This window comes from Pelobates fuscus, chromosome 7 (genome assembly GCF_036172605.1).
Source record: "Pelobates fuscus isolate aPelFus1 chromosome 7, aPelFus1.pri, whole genome shotgun sequence".
Classification (NCBI taxonomy): domain Eukaryota; kingdom Metazoa; phylum Chordata; class Amphibia; order Anura; family Pelobatidae; genus Pelobates; species Pelobates fuscus.
In genome coordinates this window covers 144,172,241-144,198,497 of record NC_086323.1, presented here as the reverse complement: position 1 = coordinate 144,198,497, position 26,257 = coordinate 144,172,241, and the positions used below count along the sequence as shown (strand labels likewise).

General features: G+C 38.9%; 1 protein-coding gene across 2 annotated transcripts in view; it reads left to right on the top strand.

The window, feature by feature from the left end:
* The window catches only part of PLXNB1 (plexin B1), a 199,614-nt gene that overhangs the window by 54,922 nt on the left and 118,435 nt on the right, over positions 1-26,257 (top strand). Inside the window, exon 2 of one of the 2 annotated variants that reach the window (XM_063426749.1) lies at positions 17,051-17,114. The exons of the other annotated variant lie outside the window; for it this stretch is intronic. The gene's annotated coding sequence lies outside the window, so the exon portion shown is untranslated. The remainder of the gene's footprint in view (positions 1-17,050; positions 17,115-26,257) is intronic. 2 annotated transcript variants of the gene reach the window in all.

The following is a 26,257-nucleotide window of genomic DNA, read 5'->3' as shown; positions in this document are numbered from 1 at the left end:
GAGCCGCTAGAAGACTGCTCCCATGCACGCTGCAACAGCCTGCCTCCTCCATACCTCCTGCGGGCGGGCAGGCGGCCAGCTGCAAAGCTCCCTGAGTTGGCCGTCTCCATACCGCCAGGTCCATTGTTTTCCGGCCACTTTAGGTAAAAGGCTAACAAATCCCAGATGCCAGTGCAAAATTTCTAGTCACCATGGCGACCTGGCACCTGGGATTTGTTGAGCCCTGCTTTGAAGAAGCCCTATTTTGGGAATAATTACTAAATACCGGACACTTTCGAGGTTAGTTTATTACATTTGTTGTATAATGTTTGGAGAGTTCAACTCTTTATTGATACATGCATACATATCTGAACATTTTTTATTTTATTTTTTTTTAATTTTTTTTTTATTCTTTATTTTTGTTGTGCATTATGGGTTACAAGCAAGCCTGTTATGCCACGACAGCAGTCACAGGTATATCAACGTAAACATTGTTATGACAGGTTTAATCTGCACATTTTTGTGGGTAAGTATGCGTACTAATACATGCAATCAACATTAACAGTATGCGAATTGTTGAAAGTTATGCTTATTAAAATGTACATGTCATGGAAAAGTAGGTAGAAGAGAGACAAAGGAGGAGAACAAGGTTTGAGCATACAATCTACGTTCAAGATTATACTAGTTAGCTCTCGCTAGGCTGATGAACGAGTGGTGATACATCTCACTTGTCTGCCTAAGCTGTGGGTAATTGGTTTCACATCATGCTAGCACTCAGACGTGGGTAGCTTGAGCACATAAAGCTTAATATAAAAGCAGTATCAGCAGTATGATTTTACTTCGCTTGGTTTTGTCAGAACATATAGTATTTAGGCTTTTTCGTTTCATCTGTGGTATTGGTACATTGTGCATTATTTACTTAAACTTCACACTAAACAAATTGCCCGCTAAACAAATTAACTTTTCTATATGAATGCTAGGCTAGGTAGATGAGATTATTAGTAATGCTTAAAGTTATGAGAACTTGAGAAGGTATGTGATATTGCAGTTTCGAAAAGGGTATACAGTATACTTATTTAACAGGTTTATCCTGTCACGTTCTCGCAGACATATAATAAGAACGAGAGGCAAAGAGAAGCACAATGGAAAACATAAGGGAAACACATGGCACACAGGTGGGACTCTTCTCTCAGCACTAGTGTTAGGAGCTTGTCGCGGTGCTGCTCTGGGTGTCTGCTGATCAGCTCACCCTATGCCCCTGACAGTCCAGGCATGTGCGTAGTGGTCCATCTCTGGATTGTCTTGCATCCCCTCCGGCCCGCCATTATACGTGCTGTGTAGGTGTAGTAGGCCTCCCAGCCGCTGTCTCCCACGATCATGGCTCCGGGCTTGAAAGGGGGCCAGTGCCCTGTGTACATTGGCCCGTCTACTGCCCGTGGTAAGACCTCTTGCCCCCAGGGGTCCTGTTACTCCGGTGCCCCCTAGGGTGTATGGACGGCTACCTGGTGTGTGTTCCAGGAGGGACCCCGGCCCAGGAGAGTGGTGGGAAGCTGGCATAGCTGTGGGCATTGGAGCGGTAGTACCTGGAGGGGTGAGTATCTGTTTCGTCCCTGCACCGGTGCAGTGGGTCATCGCGGTGGCTCTTAGTGTTACAGCGTTCCCAGGCTGCGTTAAGTGGCTGTTCTCCGCCAGTGCGATGGGGACATCCCGCCATTTTGGGCCCTTCATCTGTGTTGGGACTGCATGCATCCGTCGTTTGGTTAGCAGCGGCGGTGGGGGAGAGCGTTCGTTTACTTGCTGTTGGGCAGAGAGCTGCATTTTCTCCTCCAGGTTGCGCCAGAATGTTGCAAAGGCTCTGTCCAGTCTGATCTCGATGTCTGCCATTACTGCTGCATTGTCAGGTTGCCTCGTGGCATCCGCCATGTTGGCTGAGTCAGTAGATGTGCCCATAAGTGTAGCCCCTCCGTCCCCCCTGTGCTGTGGGTCGGAGAGTTCTCCCAGGGCTGGACCGGGATCACCCCCGCCGGTCCAAAGGGGGGGGTAACGGGTTGCCTGCTCCACCATGTATGTCCCTGTGCCTCTCAGAGCTGGGAGGTCGGCCGTCCCTCCCGCCCGGTGGTCAGAGGGCCGCATGGCTCGGAGTGTGCCGCTCGTCGGTTTCGGTCAAGCTTCTGCCCTTGGTGGTTCCTTGCTGTTCGGTTCCGAGGCAGGGAAGGTTGTAGCAGGGTTTGTCTCCGATTTATTTAGGCTAAAAATCGCTTTTTTGCCAAATGCTATGAGGAGCTCATGTAAGTCACTTCTTTACAGCTCGGCGGTCAGGCCCCGCCCCCATCTGAACATTTTTTACTTCTGTCACTGATTAACAATGTATAAACCAAGAATCTTCAAAAACAAACAAACAAAAAATAACATAAAAGCTGTTTGTCTCAGAAAACACACCATTCTGAGGAAAAATTTCTCAGAAATAAAATATGCAATTTTGTTCTTGCTCTTTATAATTGTTGGAAGCAACAAATTTGTGAACCAGAGGAAAAAAAAAAAATAGAATGAGAAAGTAAAATGAATGAAAAGGCGCTGTCAGTAATATTTTTGCAGAAATAATGGAACAAATAGATTCACATAGGCAAAGTTCCATAGAAATGGTATAAAAAGGGCGTTATACTTTTTACAAGTAACCTCTATGTTTTGGCTCCCCCTCCAATGCAATGTGTGCCCTGGCACAAATAGATTGGGGTGTTAACTTCTACATTTTCACTATAGATTTAAGATTTAAAAAAAAAAGTTAAAATAGATGATTTTCAATGTTTTATTAATTTGTGTAATTTCCAGAGAATTGACATACCAGGATTTTTAATGCTATATGTTTATTTATCCCCACATCTAACAGATATATATTTGTGAGGCGTGAAAATCTTAAATTAAATTTACAAAACCACAATGCTCTGTTTAACTTTCTCATTTAACTATAAAAAAAAAAAACAGCTCTGCCTTCAACCATGTTGGATAAAATCAAACTAGAACTGTCTGTCACATACATTTACAATACATCCTTTAATCAATTTTTTCCCTAACAGTTTGCAGAGCACTCCGGCAGTTTAATAGTTAATAAATACTACACCTAGATAACGTTCTGCTGGTCTCACAGAGGGTCGATGATTTTATAAAGGTTCTAAGAATTCCCTGATTTTGTCAAGCAGCGAGTCTGAGATAAGGCGATTGTGCTGGAGTAGATTACTGGCTATGGTAATGGAGTATGAGAGCTGTATTTGGGTCAGCGGGATTAAAAATCATAGCATCTACCATCCATGGAAGAGAAGGCCTCAAACGATTAGCTGTTTTGGCTAAAGTAACTCGCTCACTGTATATATTAAGGTTCCTAAGATTAGATGTATGGGCAGCACGGATTTCTGACTGACCTCATTTTCTCATGTAGACTTTACACTCCCAAAGGGTTTGCCAACTGCAGTCTAAATCTCCTGACTTATTCAGATCTGTTTCTTTTTCTTTCTTTTTTCTGTGTGGGAAAGTTTCAGGCACTAACGTAGACAACAGTAAAGTACGTATTATAGGCACAGACCCCCAAATTAAAGGGGAAGCCTTACTATAACAAAACATATTCTTAAAAATCAAATGCACCCTGCCCCAAATAGAATGAATTTGTATGTAACTTTATAGCGCACTATTGTATACTATTTTTATGGTATGATTTCAGTTTTCTAATTTTATGTCACGGAATTATCCTACAACAAGGATAACCTGCAGGTAGTTCTCCACATGTAAGGGATTCCCTCGCAGGTTAGTTACTCAATAGCAATTTACCAGCCGTCTGTCATCAGTGACACATCTCATTTATACATACTTCTCATCTTATACACACATCTCATTTATACATACATTTTAACAGCTATTCTGCCAATAATGTATTTATCTCCACCATACAACTTGTTTCCCAAATAATTCAATTTTCTGTAGCCCAATATGCTCCCCCCCCACCACCACCACCACTAAAACTGCTCTCTTTTGTTTACAACTCTCTCTCTCTCCCTCCTATTTTCAGTTGTCTCCATCTTAAAAAAAAAAAAAAAATGTTCTAATCCTATTTTATGCACCTTGTGCCCTAATTACCGCCTGATGTATCGCTAGTGGTGAGCCACATCAAATGGATAAAAGTTTATGCTTTGATTAGGAATGCCCATGAGAAATGCTTTCCTTGTGTCTTTACAACCCGGGATTATGTATTATTTAATAGGAGTCTGGCTGATTTGGTGAAACTTACTAGGCCACAGTTTGGGAGCCATGAATATGTGTTGCATGGCCCACTATTTCAGTGTCTGATATCCTTTGGAAAATTAGTGTAAATACTAGATTGAAATAACTTGCTTAGGGTAGGACCTTCCTTACTTATTTTTCTAATTTTCCTTTAGTTTTCATCCTCTATTTGTTATCCATTGTACAGTACTGCCATGTCTGATGGAATGTGGTTTAAGAACCTTTGTAATGAATTATTAATATATTATATGATATTATATTATAGTAAATGAATGCAATATTGGAAGAGGCAGGCCTTCAGACTGAGTTGTGTTACAACATAGTCAATTTTGGTTAGAAAAAAAAAGGGAGATAATGTATATGTATCGGAGGGCAGTATTATAATCCCCGATATCCGCTGGTTCCACAGGTACCTCCACAGTCAGCGCTGAAAAGTAAGGCAAGTTCCCAAATCCTCCCAATAACCGGACGAAACACAGTCTGGGAGTCAACTCACTGGCTTTATTCACAGCTGGCATATTTATACAGTTCCCCATGCAAGGGGTTTCCATACAGTAAATCCAGGGGATTTCTCCCATCATGCAATGTAATTTTCCCAACAGGCTGTGCTGCACGAGAAGGATACTCCCACTAAAATGGACGATTAAGTGGATTATCCCCTCGTGCAGCAGAACTGACAATCTGTATTAAAATACGGTTTTCACATTTTATTCGGTAGATTTAAATGACCGAACGTTCGGCAGGTAGCTGGGACCTGAGCGCATCTTTTGGGAGAATACCGCTCGGCTCCCAGCTGAACTGACCGAACGCCGCATAAAATACACTTAACCATCAAGTTCGGTTTAAAACTACCGAACACCAATGGGAAACATAATGCGATGAGAGCGGAACTCCCGAACGCTCGGGAAGTACAGCGGTGTTCGTATCATTGAGTAGCCGTTTTCAGTACCAGGCGCTCGACGACCGAACACCGCTAGAGAGACAAAGGATCCAAGATGGCCGACCGCCGCATGGTCGGTAGTCGAACGACGGCCACCTAGGAGAGCCTTTAATTACCGATTGCAACAATGTTGCAATTGGTTAACGAGCGCCACACGACTGCTAAGTGTGTGGTCCACCTGGGGAGCCCGTGTTCGGTTGGCGAACGGCCCGGATGGCCGCAATTCGTCAAACGAAGGGTTTGCATGCTGGTAGCTTAGGGCTGCCAGCATGCGAACGGTGCTATACAATACACACCTAATATAGAAGATACAGTCCCCCCTTACATCCTATGGACAACCTCTACATATCATAGTCCTGAAGTGGCTAGGTTTGCCACAGTATATTTAGGCGTGATTCATTTTTCTGTTGATTATTTTGACATAATCTCTTCTCAATATCTGGCTTAGTGAATAAACACATTAATGCTAAAATTTTAACCAGGCTATTTGAGCTGGAAGAATAATCTCAGTTTTTCCTTGGTAACCTTGTCCTAAAATGTACAACGTGCCACAGTTCACTGTAAAAAACACTAAACTCCCTATTTAGTCAGGACGTTGGGCTCAAGAGTAGTGCTTGCCACATAGGCCCCAACTACAATGTTGGATCCTTTGAATGTGGATGTATCATTTCTCATGATGTTTAATATGTGATTGTGAGATCTGAAAAGTAAGGGTAGAATAGACATCCACACTGCTCTTTCCTGGAGCTAAATCCCTCCATCTTGGTTCTCTGTCAGCCTTTGTTGTAAGTCCTGCTCTTTGCTGCTATCAGTGGGCATGGAATGATCTTAGATAGAGGAGGAGGAACATTGGGGAAGATTTATCAAAATGTCATGTCCTAAAAATTCGTCTAAAGACATAAAAGAGGAAGAGCCATCAATGTGGTGTGCTGCTTGTCCTAATAGTTTCCATGGCGATTGCTTCATTTTGAATACTATGCACTATTTATGTGAACATGGCACAAAATGGTTATTCACCGAAGGGAAATTTCAATGTAAATTTTAATTTCAAATGTAAGGTCAAAATAGCTGAATTGGAACAATTCTCTGTCAGCCATGCTTCCATTTCAGATACTTTGGCCTAAAAATTAAATGAAATTAAATTAAGTGCAAAGTTCTAAAAGTGGAGCAATCAGCAGGAACATTCTGTTGGTTTCCATGGAGACTACGCCACTCTCTCTTTAACATATACCCCATTGCTTTTGCTTCCCCCTCCAATGCCATGTGCATCCTGGACTGAACTGGGTTGCTATACATTCAAAAGAAAACAGAGTATCTCATGAAAAAGTTAAAATGTGTTGTCAGTATTATAAACAATGGTGTATTTGCCAGAAAATGTTCCTCTTCCTTCCAGTTCTACAGGTCCCCTTAGATCCCATCTCCCACTAACAAAACAAAAAATGAATCTTAAAAAGACCAAATAACTCAATAGCTCACTGATGTTTAATTATGAAACTGCGGGTGTTTGTGAACTGGGATTCAGCATGAGCATTATGGGAAATGTAGTTCACAAATGTCTTAAGTGATACGGTAATAAAATGCAATAGTTAGAAAAGGAGCACAAAGTGATGGCCTACTAGGAACATTTGACACTTTTGGCAAACATTTCACATGTATCATTATGTCGACCATTTCTATCAGTTTGTTAAAATGTGTGTTTGGAAACTTTACATCAATATAAATTGTTATAGAGTTCTATTCGGAACCAGATGCCATGGTAAACAGGTTCTAGAATAACTAAAGAAAAATGTTACTCTGTCCCAACATTAAAAAAAAAAAAATAAATAAAAAGGTTCTATCAGCGTATCAACCATAGCAACAAAAATAGAGAGAAGCAATACTGTATTTTTTCCTTGCTGTTTCCATACCTGCTGTCTCACCCCGTTCCACATCCCTCTTGCTCACACAAACTCCCTTCGAATAGAGCTTTTCTTTCAAGGGCTGATTCTGGCTTACATATCCAGTCTCATGGAAACAACCCACCCTTCTGTGGTCTGGTGATGCCTTCCCTCTGACGGGACTGCAAGATCTCTGTGTGCTTTGGCTTTTGATGCTGTAATGCCTCTCCTGGTGATTTCTCATCACAGTGAGAGCTCTGTTTATGGGACTTAGAATGACCCATTTCTGTTGCTGTGCCATACGGGGTCCGCTGACTCCCCACACCTTCTCTGCAAACCCTTTTATGGGCTAATACAGCAATGGCTAACCCTGACTGGCTGTGCATCAAGAGAAATGCATTTCACACACATCTGCAGTGCCAAGATTATAACCATCACTGGTCTAATTCATATCTTCAAACAGCCACTGTTTTCAGTATTAATGGATCTGTCACCTTTAAGAACTATCTTAAACTCTATTAAACGAACTTTCAAGAACCAAGTAACTATACGTGTCTATTTTGCCAGGTCATATTAAAGTGATTAGTTATTTACTATGTTCCTCTGTGATAATAGCTCCTCCTTAAGTTATGTTAAACTTTTTAATGTAAGTCCTGCATAATTATTCACTTATCTGTCCCAAACTCAACTTCCTAATCCTTCTCTGATACTGCCTGAACTATCACATTCCATTTCAGGCGTGGAATAATCATGCAGATCTTATTAACATGCATACCCCATGTTACTGTAAGGATGCATGAAATTAGAGGTGATCCTATTACTCTGGGGCTTTGGGTACGCTTGTTGTCTGATTATTCTTCTAAAATATTTATACGGGGAAGAGGAATTTGACTGCACTGATTGCTATTAAATGTTTTGGTGCTACGAAATTAAAACTTGCTTTCTGAAGTCTGTCAGTTCACTGGTGCCAAAAGGTTTATCAGTAAATAGTGTATCCCTGTCCAAATATTTTGGACAAATAATGAGGAAGGATACATCTTCTCAGATCGGATACACAACTGAGAGGTGGGCTTTGAGTTTGATCTAGACTTTGATCTAGCTTTGTCATACTGGTAGAATCTGGCTTTACAAAAACTGTAGGAAATTTACCTGTAGAGTCATAGCTTCATCACCACTTAGCTGTAGAGGTTATAGAGCATGGGTGTCCAACCTTTTGGCTTCCCCAGGCCACATTGAGTGAAGAGGAATTGTCTTTGGCCACACATACAATATATAGTATAATTGATTTATATGATAAAACTTTAAAAGCACTTTTTATTAAAATGTTGATATTTTGTATGTTTAGTATGTAACTCCCTTATTTGTTATCCTTATGTGGGATAGCCATATTTAAGGATACTAAATTAGGAAGCTTTCTACTAAACACATACACATGTATATACATATACACCTAACTACAGACATACACACATATAGTCACAGGCCTATACACACACATACAATCAAATGCATATACACACAATCACAGACATAGACACATATAGTCACAGGCCTATACACACACATACAATCAAATGCATATACACACAATCACAGACATACACACATATAGGCGTACACATAATCACAGACCCTCACACGTACACATACAATCACAGAGATACGTACAATCACAGACATACACAAACGCAATCGCAGACCCACACACGTACAATCACAGACACACAATCACATACACACATAATTACTGGCAAACACACACGAAAATCACATTCATAGACATACTTTTATTAATTAAGAGGTCTACCCAGCCTCCCTACCTTGCTCTGGGAGGGCTGGAGTGCATTCTCTCCCTGATCACCGGTGGTTGCTGCTGTTGATGGGATCACTGTGCTCTTCCATCATAGGTCCCTCGCCCACAGGGAGCTGTGCAGAAAGAGCACAGTAATGGGTCCCCTGGCTCCTTGCCACCCGGCAGCCCGGATGGTAACTATAATAAAGCTTGGTGTATCCTTTTAATGGGCAGTTCTGGTCTTTTTATTTCTTTCTATGCAAATGTTTCTTTTATTAAAATTTCAACTAAAAGATACAAAACATTGTCTAGATTAGAAGCACACTGAGTTACTGAAAATAAAAAGAGATATACAGCATTGGTGGTCATTTCAGGTCTGGTACAGCAGAGGCAAACACATAAAAAAATAGGTGATTATATAAGTACATAAGGGAATGCATTACACAATACAGAGTGGGGTAATTCGCTAAAGTCCAAATAGTGAATTCAATGTGAATATCCTGTTCCCAAAACAGCAGAATTGGGAAATCCAAAAATAAAAATCAATCAGATATGCTTTAGGTTTGGATATTTCGGTCAACAATGTGAAAATCACTTTGCAGTAGCAATTATTTACACTTAAGAGAACGTAACAACTACATGGAATGTTATTGATGGACTATGAATAGAAGAACGTGGCAGAGTTTTTTTTTTGGATAAGAACATTCAAAAAAAGGTCACATATATCTTAAATGGTGTCATATTCTTTTTGCACTTTTCTGTGGGAAGTGTGAAGTGAAAGAATAATCGATTTCAGATTACCGTATGTCTGTGTTCTTTTTCTGGAAATCTTATTAGACATCTTGTAGGAAAAAAATGCAGAAATATATTTGGTTTTATTTCCTTTGTAAAATACAGAGGGTTATTTAACACAATTTCTCTTCTTGTTAATAACAGTAATTCCCTTATTGAGTCAGTTATTGTGTTCCTTAATATTACCTCTATATATTACCCATTCCTTCTTCCATCAGCTCCCCTTGTTTGCACTTACACTAAGTGCTGATAACATCCTATTAAATAACCATATCAGAACTAAAGTACTTTTGAATGATTATACTTCTCCTTGGGAATGGAAAATAATTAACTTTTACATTACCAAACTTCCTGCGTAATCCACATCCCACACATTCCAAGTCACTCACTATGACCTGCAGTACCCAAGACCTATAGGAAAAGGTTATGGGATAGCTAGAGGGAAGACAAGAGGACCGTTTGAGAGATTCATGTAAAAAATATTGTTTGGGATATAATCATTCTCCAATCCTCTGTACTCATTTTGCATGATTATTCAGTAAGTTTTCAGTGTGAATTGTCTGGAATTTAAACTGTCTCCCAACATTCCCACTTTCGGCAGGACAGGCACAATTTTTGGGTCCTGTCCTTCCATCCCGACTTTGTCCCCAAAAAGTGTAGTGCGAGTACATCATCTGACGCACTCACGTTATGCTCAGGCATTAGGACCCTGCAAGGAGAGCTGGGAATCCCTTTGGGCATTGTCAGTGACTAAATCACATCACTGCCGCCTTTGCCCCACTCCCGCCAGTATCTCGATTTACTGGGCACCAATATTGAGAGGTGATTCAGGTCATTTTTCTACTCTTATTTTGGCCTAAAATCTGAAATTCACATTTCCCATCAACTCTTGAAAGTGATAATTCAATGTGAATTCTAAGCGAATTGCACATTTTTAAAGTAGCCAATCGGGAAGCATAGTTGAATTATTCCAGTTTGGCTTTTTTAACCTTAAATTTGAGATGAACTTTGGATTCTCCCTGTAGTGAATAACCATGTAAATGTCTTTACTTTAACTAAGTCACAAGAATTGTCAGGAAATTTGTTTTGGTCTGGACTATGGATGACTTCTATGATGGAATTTTTAAAATAAGGTGTTAATGGGTCATTTCAACCAGAAAACAGTGTGTGCCTCTCCAAAGTATAAAAAAAATAAAAAAAAAATAAAAAATAAAAGCTGATCCTTTCCTGGTTTCCAGGAATGGCTTCATTATCCCTGAAGCCCGATACTCCTTGGCTGACGTCACTCACTCTTGCCAGAAGCCAGGGAGGATGGGCTGAGGGGAAGAGGTGGCACGAATGAGAGAATACCGTACAGCCATTTTCTCTATGGCGCCGGCATGCTGTGCGTGCTGGTGTCTGATGCCAATTTTGCACAGAATTGCAATGACACTGCCAGAGGTGGAGTTACATCACCGTCAGCTAAGGGGATAGTCTCTGTGTGTGCAGCGTCTCAAAGTGAAACACTGCACATGCAGACCTCAGGGACCATAGACACTTCAAATTAATGAAGTGGTCATGCTGCTTGTAGTAACCCTTTAACTTTGTAGAAGAAGCAGGTCACTAAAAAAACGTCATCTCCTAGAGTCAGTTTAAACTTGAACATACCAAAAAAATCTAAACCGATTAATATGCAAGGTTACTTATATTTATGATTCTTACCAATATAGAAGCTGTAGTTTGTAAAGACGGAACACATTTATTTGCATGTTATAGACGGGGAGGACCAAATAAAGAGCTTTATTAACTGTAAATGGGTTGGGATTATTTATCTTATCACCTATTAGCACTTTAATATACAGTAAGTAAAGAGAACTTGATGTATAGAGCATTCGAATAGTAGTATTGCATTCCCCACTGCAAAACTAACTCTTCTGTAAAGGTGTGAAGCAGAGCTTCCTTTTATATCAAGGTATGGAGAAATGCGTTGTCTCACAAAGAGATGGAGATTAATAATTTAATAAAGTTATTAAAAAGAAAGGAGACGTATCGAATGTTTTGCCTGAAGTCTAGCTCCTCACAAGCTTTGAATCATGAATGGGAAGTCAGCAATATATTTAGACATTAATGATTTGATTTTCTATTTAAAAAAAATAAAAAAAATATTCCTAGAATGTTTAACTCAGTCTTTTCTTGTGGACAACTAACAGTCGTTGGTTGTTGAAATGATAAATAGTGTATTATTGGTAGTGTTGAGTTTTTTAATGTAAGTATTCCTGAATGAGGTTGTCATTGAGAATGAAAATGAGAATTTGTTCAGATTATTTTATGTGCCTGCAACAAGGAATGCAGATAGAAAAATGTGAATAGAAGGGTGCTGTGGCTGTGCTTTTAGCAGGGAAGTTGTGTGATGTGAATTTTTATGGATGATATGTTATATTTAGATGGCAGTCAATCAAATTATTGTTATTGTGATGTTGTACCGTTGATTTATTCAGTTAAAGGTCGTCCATGGATTCTAGCATAGCATGCATACGGGATGTGTGTACCTAATCAGTGAAATAAAAATGCACTAATAACTAGGCATAATTTAAAGTGCAAATCTTGCACAAAACAAATAAATCCTGAAAACCTATTTGAATAAAAAGTTGGCAACATGTGCCCTCAATCAATAATAATAATTTTATGGGAAGTGTGATATACCTTTAACAATGCACCTATGGACTCAAGGGCAGTAATCTTGTGTAAAGCACAATGTGTAAAGTATTTATGGGCTGAAGTGTAATAAGATATGGGAAGTGTAATTTATGTGTCCCATTGGAATATTATGCTAACAGGAAAGGTTTTATGTGCTGAAATAGAATTATTAGATTGGTTCCTTGTAATATATAATAAGATATAAGATCTAGATAGAGTTCCCCAACCCTTTTTGAGTTTTAGGCTTTTCTTCTTGAATGGTGCGATACTTCACTATACACAATCTAGAACTTGTATAAAACAGTCACATGACCGACCGAGTGGACCTATGTCCTTGGTATTAAAGATTTAAATGTTTTTGGCAATAGTTTCTCCCAACATATAGTTTAGCCACCAATCCATTAATTCTAGACAATACTGACAACAAGAAATTTATCTGAGATTTCTATTATGTGATATAACTCAGCCCCCTTTGAATAGACAACAAAACGTTTCCATTTTTATACTTACTGACCAGGTGGAGCATAGGTGGACTATTCAACTCAAAGTAGGACAATCTCAGCAACTATGAGCTGGGCAAAAACCCTAATGTGATCAGATTAGTTGAACCACCACAGCTTCCCATACATATTATACTGAATTTGATATGGTTCAAACTCCCCACTTGCAGGCCAGATTCTAATTGTACCTCAGCTGAGATGAGCCTAGCAGCCCTTCAGAAGTTAATTAAGGAGATAGGGAACACCAAAGATATTCATGCAGCCCACCACCTCCATCTTGGTATCTTCTATTAGGACTCAACAACCTAATATTTCACCTGTTAGGACACAACAAGTTCCGGGCCCTCAATACATAGAGGTTAAGGTTAAAAATACTTCCTTTTAACTGATTAAGCGTGTCAGTTACCTTTTATGCATTGACATCTAGTCACGTATGGCCTGCCCTGTTTAATGGCTGCACCATTCTCCGTGGACTCCCGCACCTGTGGATTGCAAAGACTTATTAAATTGGTCTATGACCTTGTGCTGATACCAGCTGCTTGAGTTCCCTCACTGTGTAAATCAAGTTCTTTATGTGCTACACGGCAGCCTTCAACCTTCTCTGTCCATTTTATAATTAGACCTGGCTTCCAACATAATGAAATTACCATTTATTAAAGCCTGGGAACTTTCACATCCCCTCGTGGGTTCCACATTTAAAAAAAAATTTTTTACAGATGTTACAGGTTGATAAAGAGCTCATCACTCTGATTAAAAACTAAGCCATGAGTCCAAATGCTTAAAGCTCTCTCTTTCTCATCTCTATGTTGACCTTCCAATGTGTGAAGGTCTGCGATATTTACAAGACTCTACACCAGTGATGGTATAGAATTGACGAGGGAATTGCAATCTGAGACCCACATCGTTGTTTTGGAATCTCCTTTACGGTTTGACTGTTTTGGCTCAATTTGCAATTTCTTTATCACTTTCCTCGAATTTATGTTTTTGTGAATAGTCACGATTAATTCTTTGCACATCGAAAAATTGGTATTACCATGCCCTATAGAGTAGGTAAAGGGATACTAGGCAGAAATTACTAGAAAAGGGATGTGGAAGGGGAATAAGATTATTATTCCTCCCTCCCCACATTGTGATAATCTAGCAATGTCACCAAAGCCTAGCAATCTGTTGTCACACTGAGACTATGTTGGTACAGTCCAGATACTTTACATGTATCAACATAAATGGGAACAAGGGGACAAATGTCACTGGTTCTTTACATTTTCTTATGACAGATTACAATGACACTGAGAGTAAAGTAGTTAGGAATGCAGACTGCAGTAGGTGACAATGTCCCAGCACAGCGCCCCCCACTGCCAGGTTTACAGCATGGACTGCTTGTACAAGTAACTAGGCATACAATGCTCCGGGGGTTACATGCCATAAGCCCTTTATATCATTGTTCTCTAGAATAAAACAACACATCAAGGAAAGTTTCATCAAAGTTGGCTTCATAATGGCTTTCACTCTCAGTGAACCAAAGCTTCAAGCTACTCACAGACATTAGTAATGGGCACGGAATGTCTGGTTTCCCCCCCAGCTAATTACAGATTCTCTGGTAAATTCACTTGCTGCAATGTGCTGGCACTCATGCCAAGTGTTAACCCTTGGCAAGATAGGTTTACAGTCTGTTCTTTGGCTGGATGGCTGAGATTGATCAGAGTTATAACGAACAAACTATGTAGAGCTGTCAGATCCTGGGGAATTCTAGAACAAAGTTTGCCAGAAACATTTTTTTTTTGTTACTATAGTTTAAGGGGACATTATAGTCACCTGAACAACTGCAGCTTATTGTAGTTGTTCTGGTGAGTATAACATGTCCCTGCAGGCATTTTAATGTAAACACTGTTTTCTCAGACAAAAGGCAGTGTTTAAATTGCTCCCTATGGACACCTCCAGTGACTGTCACTCAGGCGGCTACTTGAGGTGTTTCCTGGGTCAGTGCTGCACACTAAACAGCACTGACATTAATGTCTCCACCCACTGCATGGAGGCTGTGAACGTTCCCTGCAGAGATGCATTGATTTAAGCATCAAGTATTGGAAAGCATTGAATTGGCTGAGATCATCAGTTCGCATGATCTCAACCAAGGAGGCAGATTGGGGGTGGCGCCAGCAGACCCACGCGGCTGGAATAAAGATGCGTTTTATACCCGTTTTAAGAGGGACAAGGGGACCGGTCAGCTAAAATGTTTTTTTAACACTATAGGGTCAGGAATACACATTTGTATTTTTGACCCTATAGTGTTACTTTAAATACACTGGTAGTATAAGTCATATATTTTGGTCTGAAACCGGAGTCAAGAAAATGTTAAAGGGAAATTGTCACTTCCCAGGATTTTTAATGTTTATTTATATTTAACAAAATGCATTTGTAAGGTGTGAAAAAAAATTAATAAATGTACAAATACCTCAAGTTAGTAACTCCCAGTCCTAAATCAACTCAGAGCCCAACATCACATGATGTCACAAGAAGAGAGCATATCGTATTTAGATTAGTTTAGTTTGTTTTTGTTGATTGTTTTAAATGTTGCATTATTTAATTTTCTTTTCGTCATCTTGCCAAACTCAAAGCAAAATGTCATGCAAGAAACCAACTGCACAACTTCCAATTTGCCTTTTTAAAATGTATTCTAGTCATATTATACTAAATGTGAACAGAAAAAGCAAGGAAACCGCGCCCTAGACTTGAGAAAATATAATAATGGTATACATACACAATGGTAGTGGTGGTGGTCTCTATACAGTCGGTACGTGAATGGATACTTGAGATTCTTCAGAAGCCTTTTTACAGGTGAAACGCGTCAAGTGGATTTTACAAGACTTTCAACATAGTACTTGTATATTTTCAATTTATTTTTGTTAAATAAATAATCTTTATCCATATATACTATTTGGATTTTGTTTTCTACTTCCTGGTTATCATCTTGCTCCTTGGTAGGGACTATACCACCTATGCTATACAAACTGGAGCAAGTTCTGCTCTAGCAAATGTGAGTACGGTATTTTACTATTTAATTTATTTATTTTATCAGTACATACTGCACTATCTGGATTTCTCTGTTTCTTCACATATTATCTACCTGAGGCTGCCAAGATATCTACTGTTTCATACATATCCTTAGACGGGGATTGTTCCGTCCACGCGTATTAACAGCTGAGCTCTAAGTTAGCTCTGGGAAATGTGAGTGCGAATTATCTCAAGTATCCATTCACGTACCCACTGTATCTGATTTACTGCACTATTACTTTTTTATGTTCTATCTTTTGAGGTCAATTGTATAGAGACCACCACCACTACCATTGTGTATGTATACCATTTATATATTTTCTCAAGACTAGGGTGCGGTTTCCTTCCCTTTTCTGTTCACATTATTTTTAGGTTGGGGTTCCTTGTATTGGTTACTGCTGCCTAACTATTATTAATTGTATAGTGAGCGCCTAATCCATTTACTTTTATATTACATAACAATACTAAATGTATAAACCGTCTCATGACCATAAAAAGGATTGAAACTAATGAGATGTACAAACCAACACCTGTTTATGCTACATATTGGAGCCACTATCTTAGCTGTTACAAAATCTGTTCTTTGCACATGAAAGTCAGTATAGAGCAGGGGTGTCCAAAAGGTAGATCCCCAGATGTTTTAAAACTATGGCTATGATGCTTTGCCATCATTTCTAAAGGCAATCAAAGGCTTGCAAAGCATCGTGGGAGTTGTAGTTCTATCCACCCAGCCTTTGGGAGAGCTGGAATGGATTTTTTTCCCTGGGGTCCAGTGTGGCTACTGAAATCTTCAAGCTCTTCTTACTTTGCTCCCTTGCACGCTACTTAGTTATGACGGAGCCAGAGTGACCTCCCATCCCGACTCCCGTCATCACAGCAGGGCGCGACGGAGCAGAGCAGGAAGAGCTTGAAGAGTGCAGCTCCCTCGCTGCCCACCTCCATTCTGCCTCATTCAGCTGCCGCGGGAGTGGGAGGGGGCTGATTCTGCAGCTGCTGAACGGACTGACCTGGTGCCTGGGATTTGTAGAATAATAATAAATTTTATAAATAATAATTTTATTGATTGTGTATTCTTAATATAAATTCCCCCTTTTCCATGTAAGAGTATTTTTTAAAAGTGAAAAGTATGCTCACCCATAATCATATTTCTTTCTTTTTTTTTTTACGTAATTTTTAGTTGTGCGGACCCTGGTGATAGAGGAGAGAGGAGCAACTACTTAGCACTTCAGTAAGGACAAATGGTATGTAACATTGTATCCTGAAGCTTCCCTTTATGTCACGAAAGTGACATGGGGAAGGTAAATCATGTTTTCCCTTTAGCAATATTCCACTTGATTTCATGCAATATAGATACAGGATTCCAGATGTTGGCCTAACAAATAACCCTTAGGCAGGGCTATGCTTCAAAAGGCTCAAAGATTGTTATGGGAGCTGGTCACTTAGTGCGATGGTACTGTCACAGGTTAAATCCCAGTTGCCCGTCTTTTCTGCCTCCTTCTCTGGTCTTTGTACAATAAGTGTGTGTCACTATGTATTGTAATTTAAAAGTACAACTTAAAATGGGTTGTCTCATTTTGACCTAGAACAAACCAAAAATCGACCACAAAAAATACACAATTGAACTGCGATGTTTATTCCTGAAATGAAAAGTGTGGTGAATTAAAAACTAAATAACAAATTGCAAAAGTCCCCAGACAGTGACAGCACCACTTTAAATTTCTCTACTGAGCCTGACTTTATGTGGGACATCTCCTCATACACCCTATTCCTTGGTAATCAATCTTGCATTATCTGGACTGTTGGGGGAGGGGGTGAGTCAATTTCCCTAGGGTGGTAACAGATTTTGGCAGCAATCAGAATGTACACCAGTATTCCCCTGGATGGGTCCCGAATGTTGTCCTGGATCAGGTCAAAGAGGTAGGCCTTTTGCTTCCAAGGGAAAGATATTACCCATTAATTAATATTATTAATCATTTATATAGCGCCAACATATTCTGCAGCGCTATTAAATAATGTTGACAGAAATAAGAGAAATAAAGTGGGCCCTGCACAAACAAGCGTACATTAAATATGAAAGTGGTGCCTTAAAAAGAAGAGCCTTAGCTATTGTAGACCTTCAACTCCCATGATGCTCTGCCAGCTTTTGGAATGCAAAGGCATCATTAAAGTTGTAGTTTTGAAACATCTTTTGAACACCCTTTATCTGTATCTGTAAAAAAATGGCAAGATGCCATTTTGTCTTTTTTTTTGTAATATATGATTGTGTCTCAAGGCAGGGACTGGGTTAACGCGAAAGTGCACAGTGATATGGAATTTTCTCGTCAGTGCATTAAAACCTACTCTTTGTAATACCTCTCTGAGAACAAGATGTGATTGCCACAAACTGCAGTCCTTGTGCTCCTGTCTGTAATTTTCTTCCATTAGAATCCCACATCTGTCGGATTTCTTTTCACTGCTACAGGCTGCCCTCCTTTCTTCCTCTCTGTTCTTTTTATTGCCTGCCCTCTTTGCCAGGTAGAAAAAAAAAAAAAAAAAAACCTGCAAGATAATACATTATTTTATTTTAAAATTTAAAAAAACACAAACATTTTGGCCCAGTTCTAAAAGTGGATTCTTTTCTCAAACTGACAAAACCCTAATTATCGTACACAATAGGATAATTATATTCATGTCTTAGCATGTGGTTTTTGCGGATGTTGTACAAACCTGGCTATTCTTTCTAGCAGGTGTAGACAACTTATAGCTGTGCATATTGCTGCAAGAAAACTGCCGCGAGGCTCTTATAATTTATCTCTATTCTAAGGGTTCCTGTTTTTTTCGAGGTAGGAGGCCCACTTTACAAATATTCATGCTTACAATGTATAGTCTGTTTCGTTAAGAAAGAACATGCACAATGATAAGACCATAATACCTCAGTAACACCTTTCATTTATGTATTATTAAAAAATGTGTAACAACTAATTCTGTCCCCCAACTTTCATTCTCATCCTCCTTTTGTCCAATCTAATACTTCATGTAGATGAGGGGGGGGGGGGGGTGCAAATTATGCAAAGTCCCCAGACTGTGACAGTGTCGCTTAAAGTGAGAAATCTCCAGAATTCAAAGTGTATTTCATATGAATTATTAACTTGTGACAAGCTCACTTTAATTTGAACTTGAAATTGAACTTTAATCACATACAGGAGGCTCTTGCAGGGTCTAGCAAGCTATTAACATAGCAGGGGATAAGAAAATCTTAATTAAACAGAACTTGCAATAAAGAAAGCCTAAATAGGGCTCTCTTTACAGGAAGTGTTTATGGAAGGTTGTGCAAGTTACATGCAGGAAGGTGTGACTAGGGTTCATAAACAAAGTGATTTAACTCCTAAATGGCAGAGGATTGAGCAGTCTGACTGCAGGGACATGATTTGTACACCAAAATGGCTTCATTATGCTAAAGTTGTTTTGGTGACTATAGTGTCCCTTTAATAACTAAATTACATCTCAAGTAAAACCATATTTTTTTAGAAAATAAATAAACTCCCTAGTCAGTTACATTTTCAGTAAAAGGAACACTTTAGGGTCAGGAATACGAATGTGTATTCCTGACCTATAATGTTAAAAATGCTGTCTAGGCCCTCTTGCTCACCTTAAAAAGTGTTAAAGCTCACCTTTATTCCAGCACCGGCAGTAGCCCCACCCATGATCCGCCTCCATGCCCGACATCATCAGAATTGAAGATTTCAGCCGGTTCAATGCTTTCCAATAGGAAATCATTGGATTGACTGAGATTGTCAATTCTGATGATCTTAGACAAAGAGGCGGATTGGGGGAACGGAGCCAAAATACTTCCCTGGCCTATCAGCATCTCCTTATAGAGGTACATTTAATCAATGTATCTCTATGGGGAAAGTATAGCGTCTCTATGCAGAGCGTGGAGACGCTGAACGTCAGTGCTGCATGTTGTGCAGCAGTGCCCCAGGAAGCACCTCTAGTAGCCATATGAGTGACTGCCAATATAAGTGTCCCTTGGGAGCAATGTAAACACTGACTTTTCTCTGAAAAAACAGTGTTTACTGCAAAAAGCCTGCAAAGACTGGCTATACTCACCAGAACAAGTACAATAAGCTGTAGTTGTTCAGGTGACTATAGTGACCCTTTACGTGAACTAATACCTTTCTGTTCTTGAAATGATATATTACTATAAATGCCCAACCACTGTTAAAATAAATCCATTGTTCTCATATTTATATTTTCTCCTGGTGGAATTAATTAAAGCTGTCATGTGATGTAAGGGGGGGCGTACTGTTAGGCTGAAAGCTTTTGTTGCTACTTTGAAACTTTTCTTCATAATATATAAATATAGAGAGAGCAGTAGAACACTCAGTTCTAGGGTAGAGATGCCTTTACAGTGTAATATTTAGTAGATTCCAATGGGGCGGCTGGTGCTGTATCATGGGAAAAGTGGCTGCTGATTCAAGACTTTTTTTTTTGTTCTATTCACTTTGTTTTAAAGACAGAGTTAAGCTACTCAGCTTGCCTCCCAGATCCTCTTTACATCCTCATACACACACTGCTACTTGTCACATTCCAACACTCAGGGAAAGAAATGCTTTATATTGAGAAGCCTTCACGCCTGGTTGGTTTCTAGCCTACGGAACCTTTGACTTCTACACAAGGGAGAGGATTACATCTTAACAGCAACTCATTCAGTTCTAGAAAAGGGAATTCAACTACAATTCCCAATTCTCATGGTGTCTTAAAGCAAAAGATTTTATTTTTTATATAATGGATGGATGGCTAGATAGATAGATAGATATATAGACAGATAATAATAATAATATAGACTGTAAACTCGTTTGAGCAGGGTCCTCTTCAACCTATTGTTCCTGTACGTTTTCTTTAAATTATTTATTTATAAAATATTTTACCAGGACAGATACATTGAGATTTCTCTCGTTTTCAAGAATGTCCTGGGTCCACAAAACATATCCTATTATTGTCCTATTTATAGTTAAATCCCTCCTCTTATAATATTGGAAAGCGCTTCGGAATCTGTTGGTGCTATATAAATGGCAATAATATTAGATAGGTAGGTAGGTAGATAGATAGATACGGACTGATTGATGAACGGACATCTAAAAGGTGCATGGACAAGTTGTGATGAGATCAAAATGTGTTAAAAATTCTGAATTGATTTTTTTTTTAAGTATACTTTTGTATAGGATCTCACTTGGCCATAGGTAATGTATAAAAGTATAATATAGAACTATTTTATTAAAAAGAAAAAACAAAACAACAGTATTTGGATACTCCTCACGAATTTCCTTTTAGTCAATATATATTTTAAATGGACACTATAGTTACCAAAGCAACTTTAGCTTAATGAGGAAGTTTTGGTGTATAAATCATGCCCCTGCAGTCTCACTGCTCAATTCTCTGCCATTTGGGAGTTAATCACTTTGTTTATACAGCCCTAGCCAAACCTCTCTGCATGTGAATTAAACAGTCTTCCTAAACACATCCTGTACAGAATCATCTAATGTTTACACTTCATTTATTGCAAATTCTGCTTTAATTAAGTCAGTCACCATCAGGAGAGGTGTGGCTAGGGCATAAACAGAAACATAGCGACTTAACTCCTAAATGGCAGTGAATTGAAGAGTAAGACAGCAGGGGCACAATCTATACACCAAAACTGTGTCATTAAGCAAAAGTTGTTTTGGCTACTATAGTGTCCCTTTCTATCAAAATTGTGTCACCTCCATCTTGCAACTGTTCAATTGTCATGGGAAAACGGGCTCTCCATTTGCTGTGTCGAAGTCGTAGCTCCAGATTAAATATGCTAGACCAGGGGTGCCCAAAAGGTAGATCACCAGATGTTTTTATACTACATCTTCCATGATGCTTTGTCATTCTAATGCATTCTACAGGCATGCAAAGCATCGTGGGAATTGTAGTACTACAATATCTGGGGATCTACTTTTCGGGCACACCTGTGCTAGACAAATGGGGAGATTGATAGCTCCCTCTACAGACAAATCCTGTCACATGGCGCACTGTCTTTTTTTCCCCAATAAATTGTTGGATGTTGTCACATTGTAGTTTATCTTAAAACTTCAGATGTTTTATTTGCCATAGACAGTCTCAAACTTACTGACATACCCTCATCTCTCAATCACACCGTTCTCTTTCAAACCTCATGCATATACCTTCAATACTCGACCACATCAATTTTAGCACAATTTTTATACCTGTTAATAAGCATCACAACCTATTTTTAAAAATATAGTATTTTAACTCTTGGTGTTGCCATTATATTTAACGAGTGATAATACTAATGTACCAGTGGGAAATCTTGGACACAGAGGTTTTTTTCTGAGTGTCATGATCTCTGTGTCATCCAAGGCAATTTTACAAATGTACAAATACAATTTATTGACCTTTTAAAAAGCAATTGTGGGAGTTGTGCAGTCACATTTTTTTTTATTATGGAGTAATTCTTAGTAGGGATTTAGCTATTTTAGAAGTCGCTGGTTTTGTCTTTTTTTTTTTTAACAATACTGCAAAATGTGTTTTCTAAAGGTGCATTATATTTTAGGGCATTGAGAAGGGGTGGGCTACAATCCAAGCTGGCTAACAGATGTTTAAAAATAAAGTGGATCGTTTGAATGCAGGTTTATTACAGGAAGCCATTACAGATCTGCAGGGGTCCCTAAAAGGACGGGAGTTGAATGGTTTCCATCTGGAATACAGGTGTGTGTGAAACAAAATAAATTGTGCACTTGTAGTGAAAACATGATGGGAGACATGTCATAAAGGAATAAATAACTACTACTGTTTTCATTCAGCAGCAGTAGTAGTACTTAATTAATCACTTAGTGAATTGGCTCACACTTTGACACATACATTCACAAAATGGAACTATTTTAGAACATTGCCTGATCACATTGTAAAATACATGACAATGTGTTATTTTATAAATATTTTGTGCAAGCAGTGTTTCTATGCACACTTTTTGTTATAATTTACAATAATATATATTCTAATTTATTTTTTGTTTCTAATTTTGTCGTTTAAAGATCAGGTATGAAAAATAAGATAATGCAGTTGTAACTGCAATTTTTATTCAGGCCCATTTTATTATAACATTGTTATTTATTGATTTATTTAGTGATTGCTTTTTACATGCCTTATGATATCTATGATCCTGGGCAATTGGTAGTATTTAAGTTTTATTGTGAGGATTCACGTACCTTGATTTTGTTATGTCAAGATGGACGCGATTACCATTATCGCGATTTCTGTCCTGAGCAAATAACGTATTAGAATTTAAGAGTTCCCACAGTAAACTGGAAAAAAATGAGTTTATCATCATATTTATCCTCATTAAACAGTCTTTATCAGTCATTTTAACACATGTTAAGAGTTCTCCAACAACATACTAGTTAAGTATGGCCTACAGGGAATTTTTGAAGAGGGAGGTTTGTTCTCCTGCTTGAATCTCCAGAGGAACATGTAATTTTCCAATTCTTTTACAGAACCCCAGCAGCCGCTTACTGTGAATGGCAGTGTCTATCCTTGTTATGCCAGTTATTACTGAGCTACAATTCTCTAATTACATGCCAGCTGTTCAGACTACAAAATTCAAAAACAGACTTGGCAGAATTGGCAGGTATGCTGCCAGGATGGAACGGGAAGGGGTGTGGGAGGGGAGAGGCAGTGGTTGACCAAATCCTTGCAAAACCTTATGGGTGCATATATACCTAGCCTGCATAAGAGAAAGATTGACAGGCTGCCCAACAAAATTGTCAGCCATGGCTCCCCATGCACAGAGCACTGTTGAACCATTCTCACACGGAGCACAAATGCCCAGAAGTAAAAGAGAAGAACTGGAAAAAAATGAGTTTCAATCAGGACTCTTCTTCTAACTTCAGGACTGTTAGTACGTATGTAAAAGGGAGACACGCTACTGGTCAACTGAGCATGCTGTATACTTTTCCATTGGACTCGGGTATTGACTTAATGTGTTTATTTGCTAAACCTGAAACTGAGGAGAACTAACAAAATCAGTGGACATTACAAAATAGTAAAATCAGAAAAATTCTCATTTACCAAATCTGCTACTTTTCCCTATAATGTGTCTTTTCCTTATACATTATCTACAAGTTATAGATGGTTTTCAATATTTTTTTGAATGGTGTTATTTCCAGGAAGTTTCATTTTTGTTTTAAAGATATATAATGACCCCTATATGTAGTACCCTTGCTAAGGTGTAATAGGGGAGTACTAGTAAGCAAAAGTGCCATAAGAAAACCTGTTTAAAGAAGCATCCGATGTGCCATAACCACTGCATTCTAATGTAGTACTTATGGTGCAAAGAGTCCTTAAAGTGATATCCCCTGTTTTTTCCCTAGACTGTTCTCCCAACATCCAAAGCCCTGTTACCGGTAACTTCAAATTCGCCATCAAAAGCTGTTCTGAGCATCAATGCCACAATAAGCTGAAGTGGTTATGGTGGTTAGAGTGCCCCTTTAAATGTGTTGAACTAAATTAATGTAATATATAAATTAAATATTTATCAAACTGTTTATTAAAATGTAACTTACTAATGCATTCTTCATCATAACAATAAGGATTAAAGGAACTAGAGTCATTTATCCTACTACAATCTTAGCTATGTTTATGTAAAAAAAAAAAAATACACTGTAAAATAAAGAAACCCCATGAATAATTGTATATATTTGGATACTTTGTGTTTGAAACAGTATTATTTATTGTAGTTGACATATTTGGTGGTTGCTCTCCAGCCATGAAAGAGTTACTTGAAAGTAGGACTCAACCTTAGTGGCTGCCAGAGCTTTTTCAAATAGATTTTGTTCACAGTGGCTTGTAATCTTATGTTTAAACATCAGACGGGTTATTCCCTAATGAGACATCTTTACAAGCTGAAAGACGAAATGCATTACCATTCGCAAGCTAAAGTGCCTGTAGTCCTAATATTTATGGGTTGCTCTGATTCTAGCTAACAGTTTATTTTTATGGAAAAGGTGCCCTCTGTTATAGATTACTGCAGGGAAAGAGGCTTAGAATCTGGAGTGCTTTTGTTTCCGTACAATATTATTAGGAACAAATTTCAGTTGGTTGTGGACTAATAGCGGCTCTGATGATCCTAATGATTTGCGGAATTAGTGTTCCTTTGTACAATATATTGGGGTGTGCAGTTCAAAATCAGAGGCGATGAACAGTGCTAAGGTAGTGTGATCCCTCTAATGGCACCACACTTCCTGGTCCTATAACCGTTAGAGGGAACCTATATTCCTGAAAATAACCATCACTATTGTTATTGTCCACCCCCTTTGGCATTAAAAAAATATAGTTAAGTAAAGCTTACTCACCTCATTTTCAGCGTTGGGACTCCTCCGCTGCAGCCTCCGGCTCCTCCTTCAGTGATGTCAGCACAGAGAAGCAATGGATTGGAACTAGGCAGGTGCAGCTAAACATGCGCGTGATTCCAGGACCGAGTTTCACTTGGTTCTGGACAAGGAATTGCTCTTGTTGGCTGTCTGCAAGACAGTCACTAGAGGTGTGTTGAACCCCGCAATGTAAACATTGGATTGTATACAAATCTGCTGTGTTTTTCATTGCAGGGTTAAAATGACAGAAATAGAGCACCCAGGCCACTTCATTGAGATCAAGTGGTCTGGGTGACGTTAGTGGTCCTGTAGCCCCCACTGTGAAGTAGGGATCTAGTGATTAAAATAATGCAATAGAAAAATTATTTGAAATTCTTTCTAAGGTTGGACAATAAATTGTATAATTCATGGTTATCCCGTTTTAAAACTGAAGATTCTGCAATTGTAAATGCTGGCCAACTGGACATGCTGATATTCATACCTATGTACTCTCTGGGTTTGACCAGGTTGTGTGGATGAATGTGAATATTGTCAGAGTTTAATACTAAGGCTCTAAATGAATGCCCATTACCACAGAGCGAATGAGCAGCTTCTATGGTCTATCTATAACCAGATTCTGTCGGTCACTCTGAATGGACAGTTTATTCAGGGTCATTCTGAATAGTCAGTGCCAGAGTCCACAGATGACTTGAAGATATTTAGAGGATTTTGATTAGATTATTATCATGGGCTGAATATCAGGATGATGTTAACACTAGCAAGACATGCATAGTTTGCTTACTATCTTCTGGTAAGTAAAGTCAAGCCCAGCTGGAAAAAGACTGAGATATAACAATAATTAAATGCCTTGAAGTGGAATTTAAGGACAAACAAGTACTGCCAACAAAACACATCAATAAGTCTGAAGGAATGCCTGGAAATGAGGTAATGTGGCTGGTTCTTCCTGGTATTGATGGGGATGGCAAGAGATGGCACTGGAAAACTTCAGA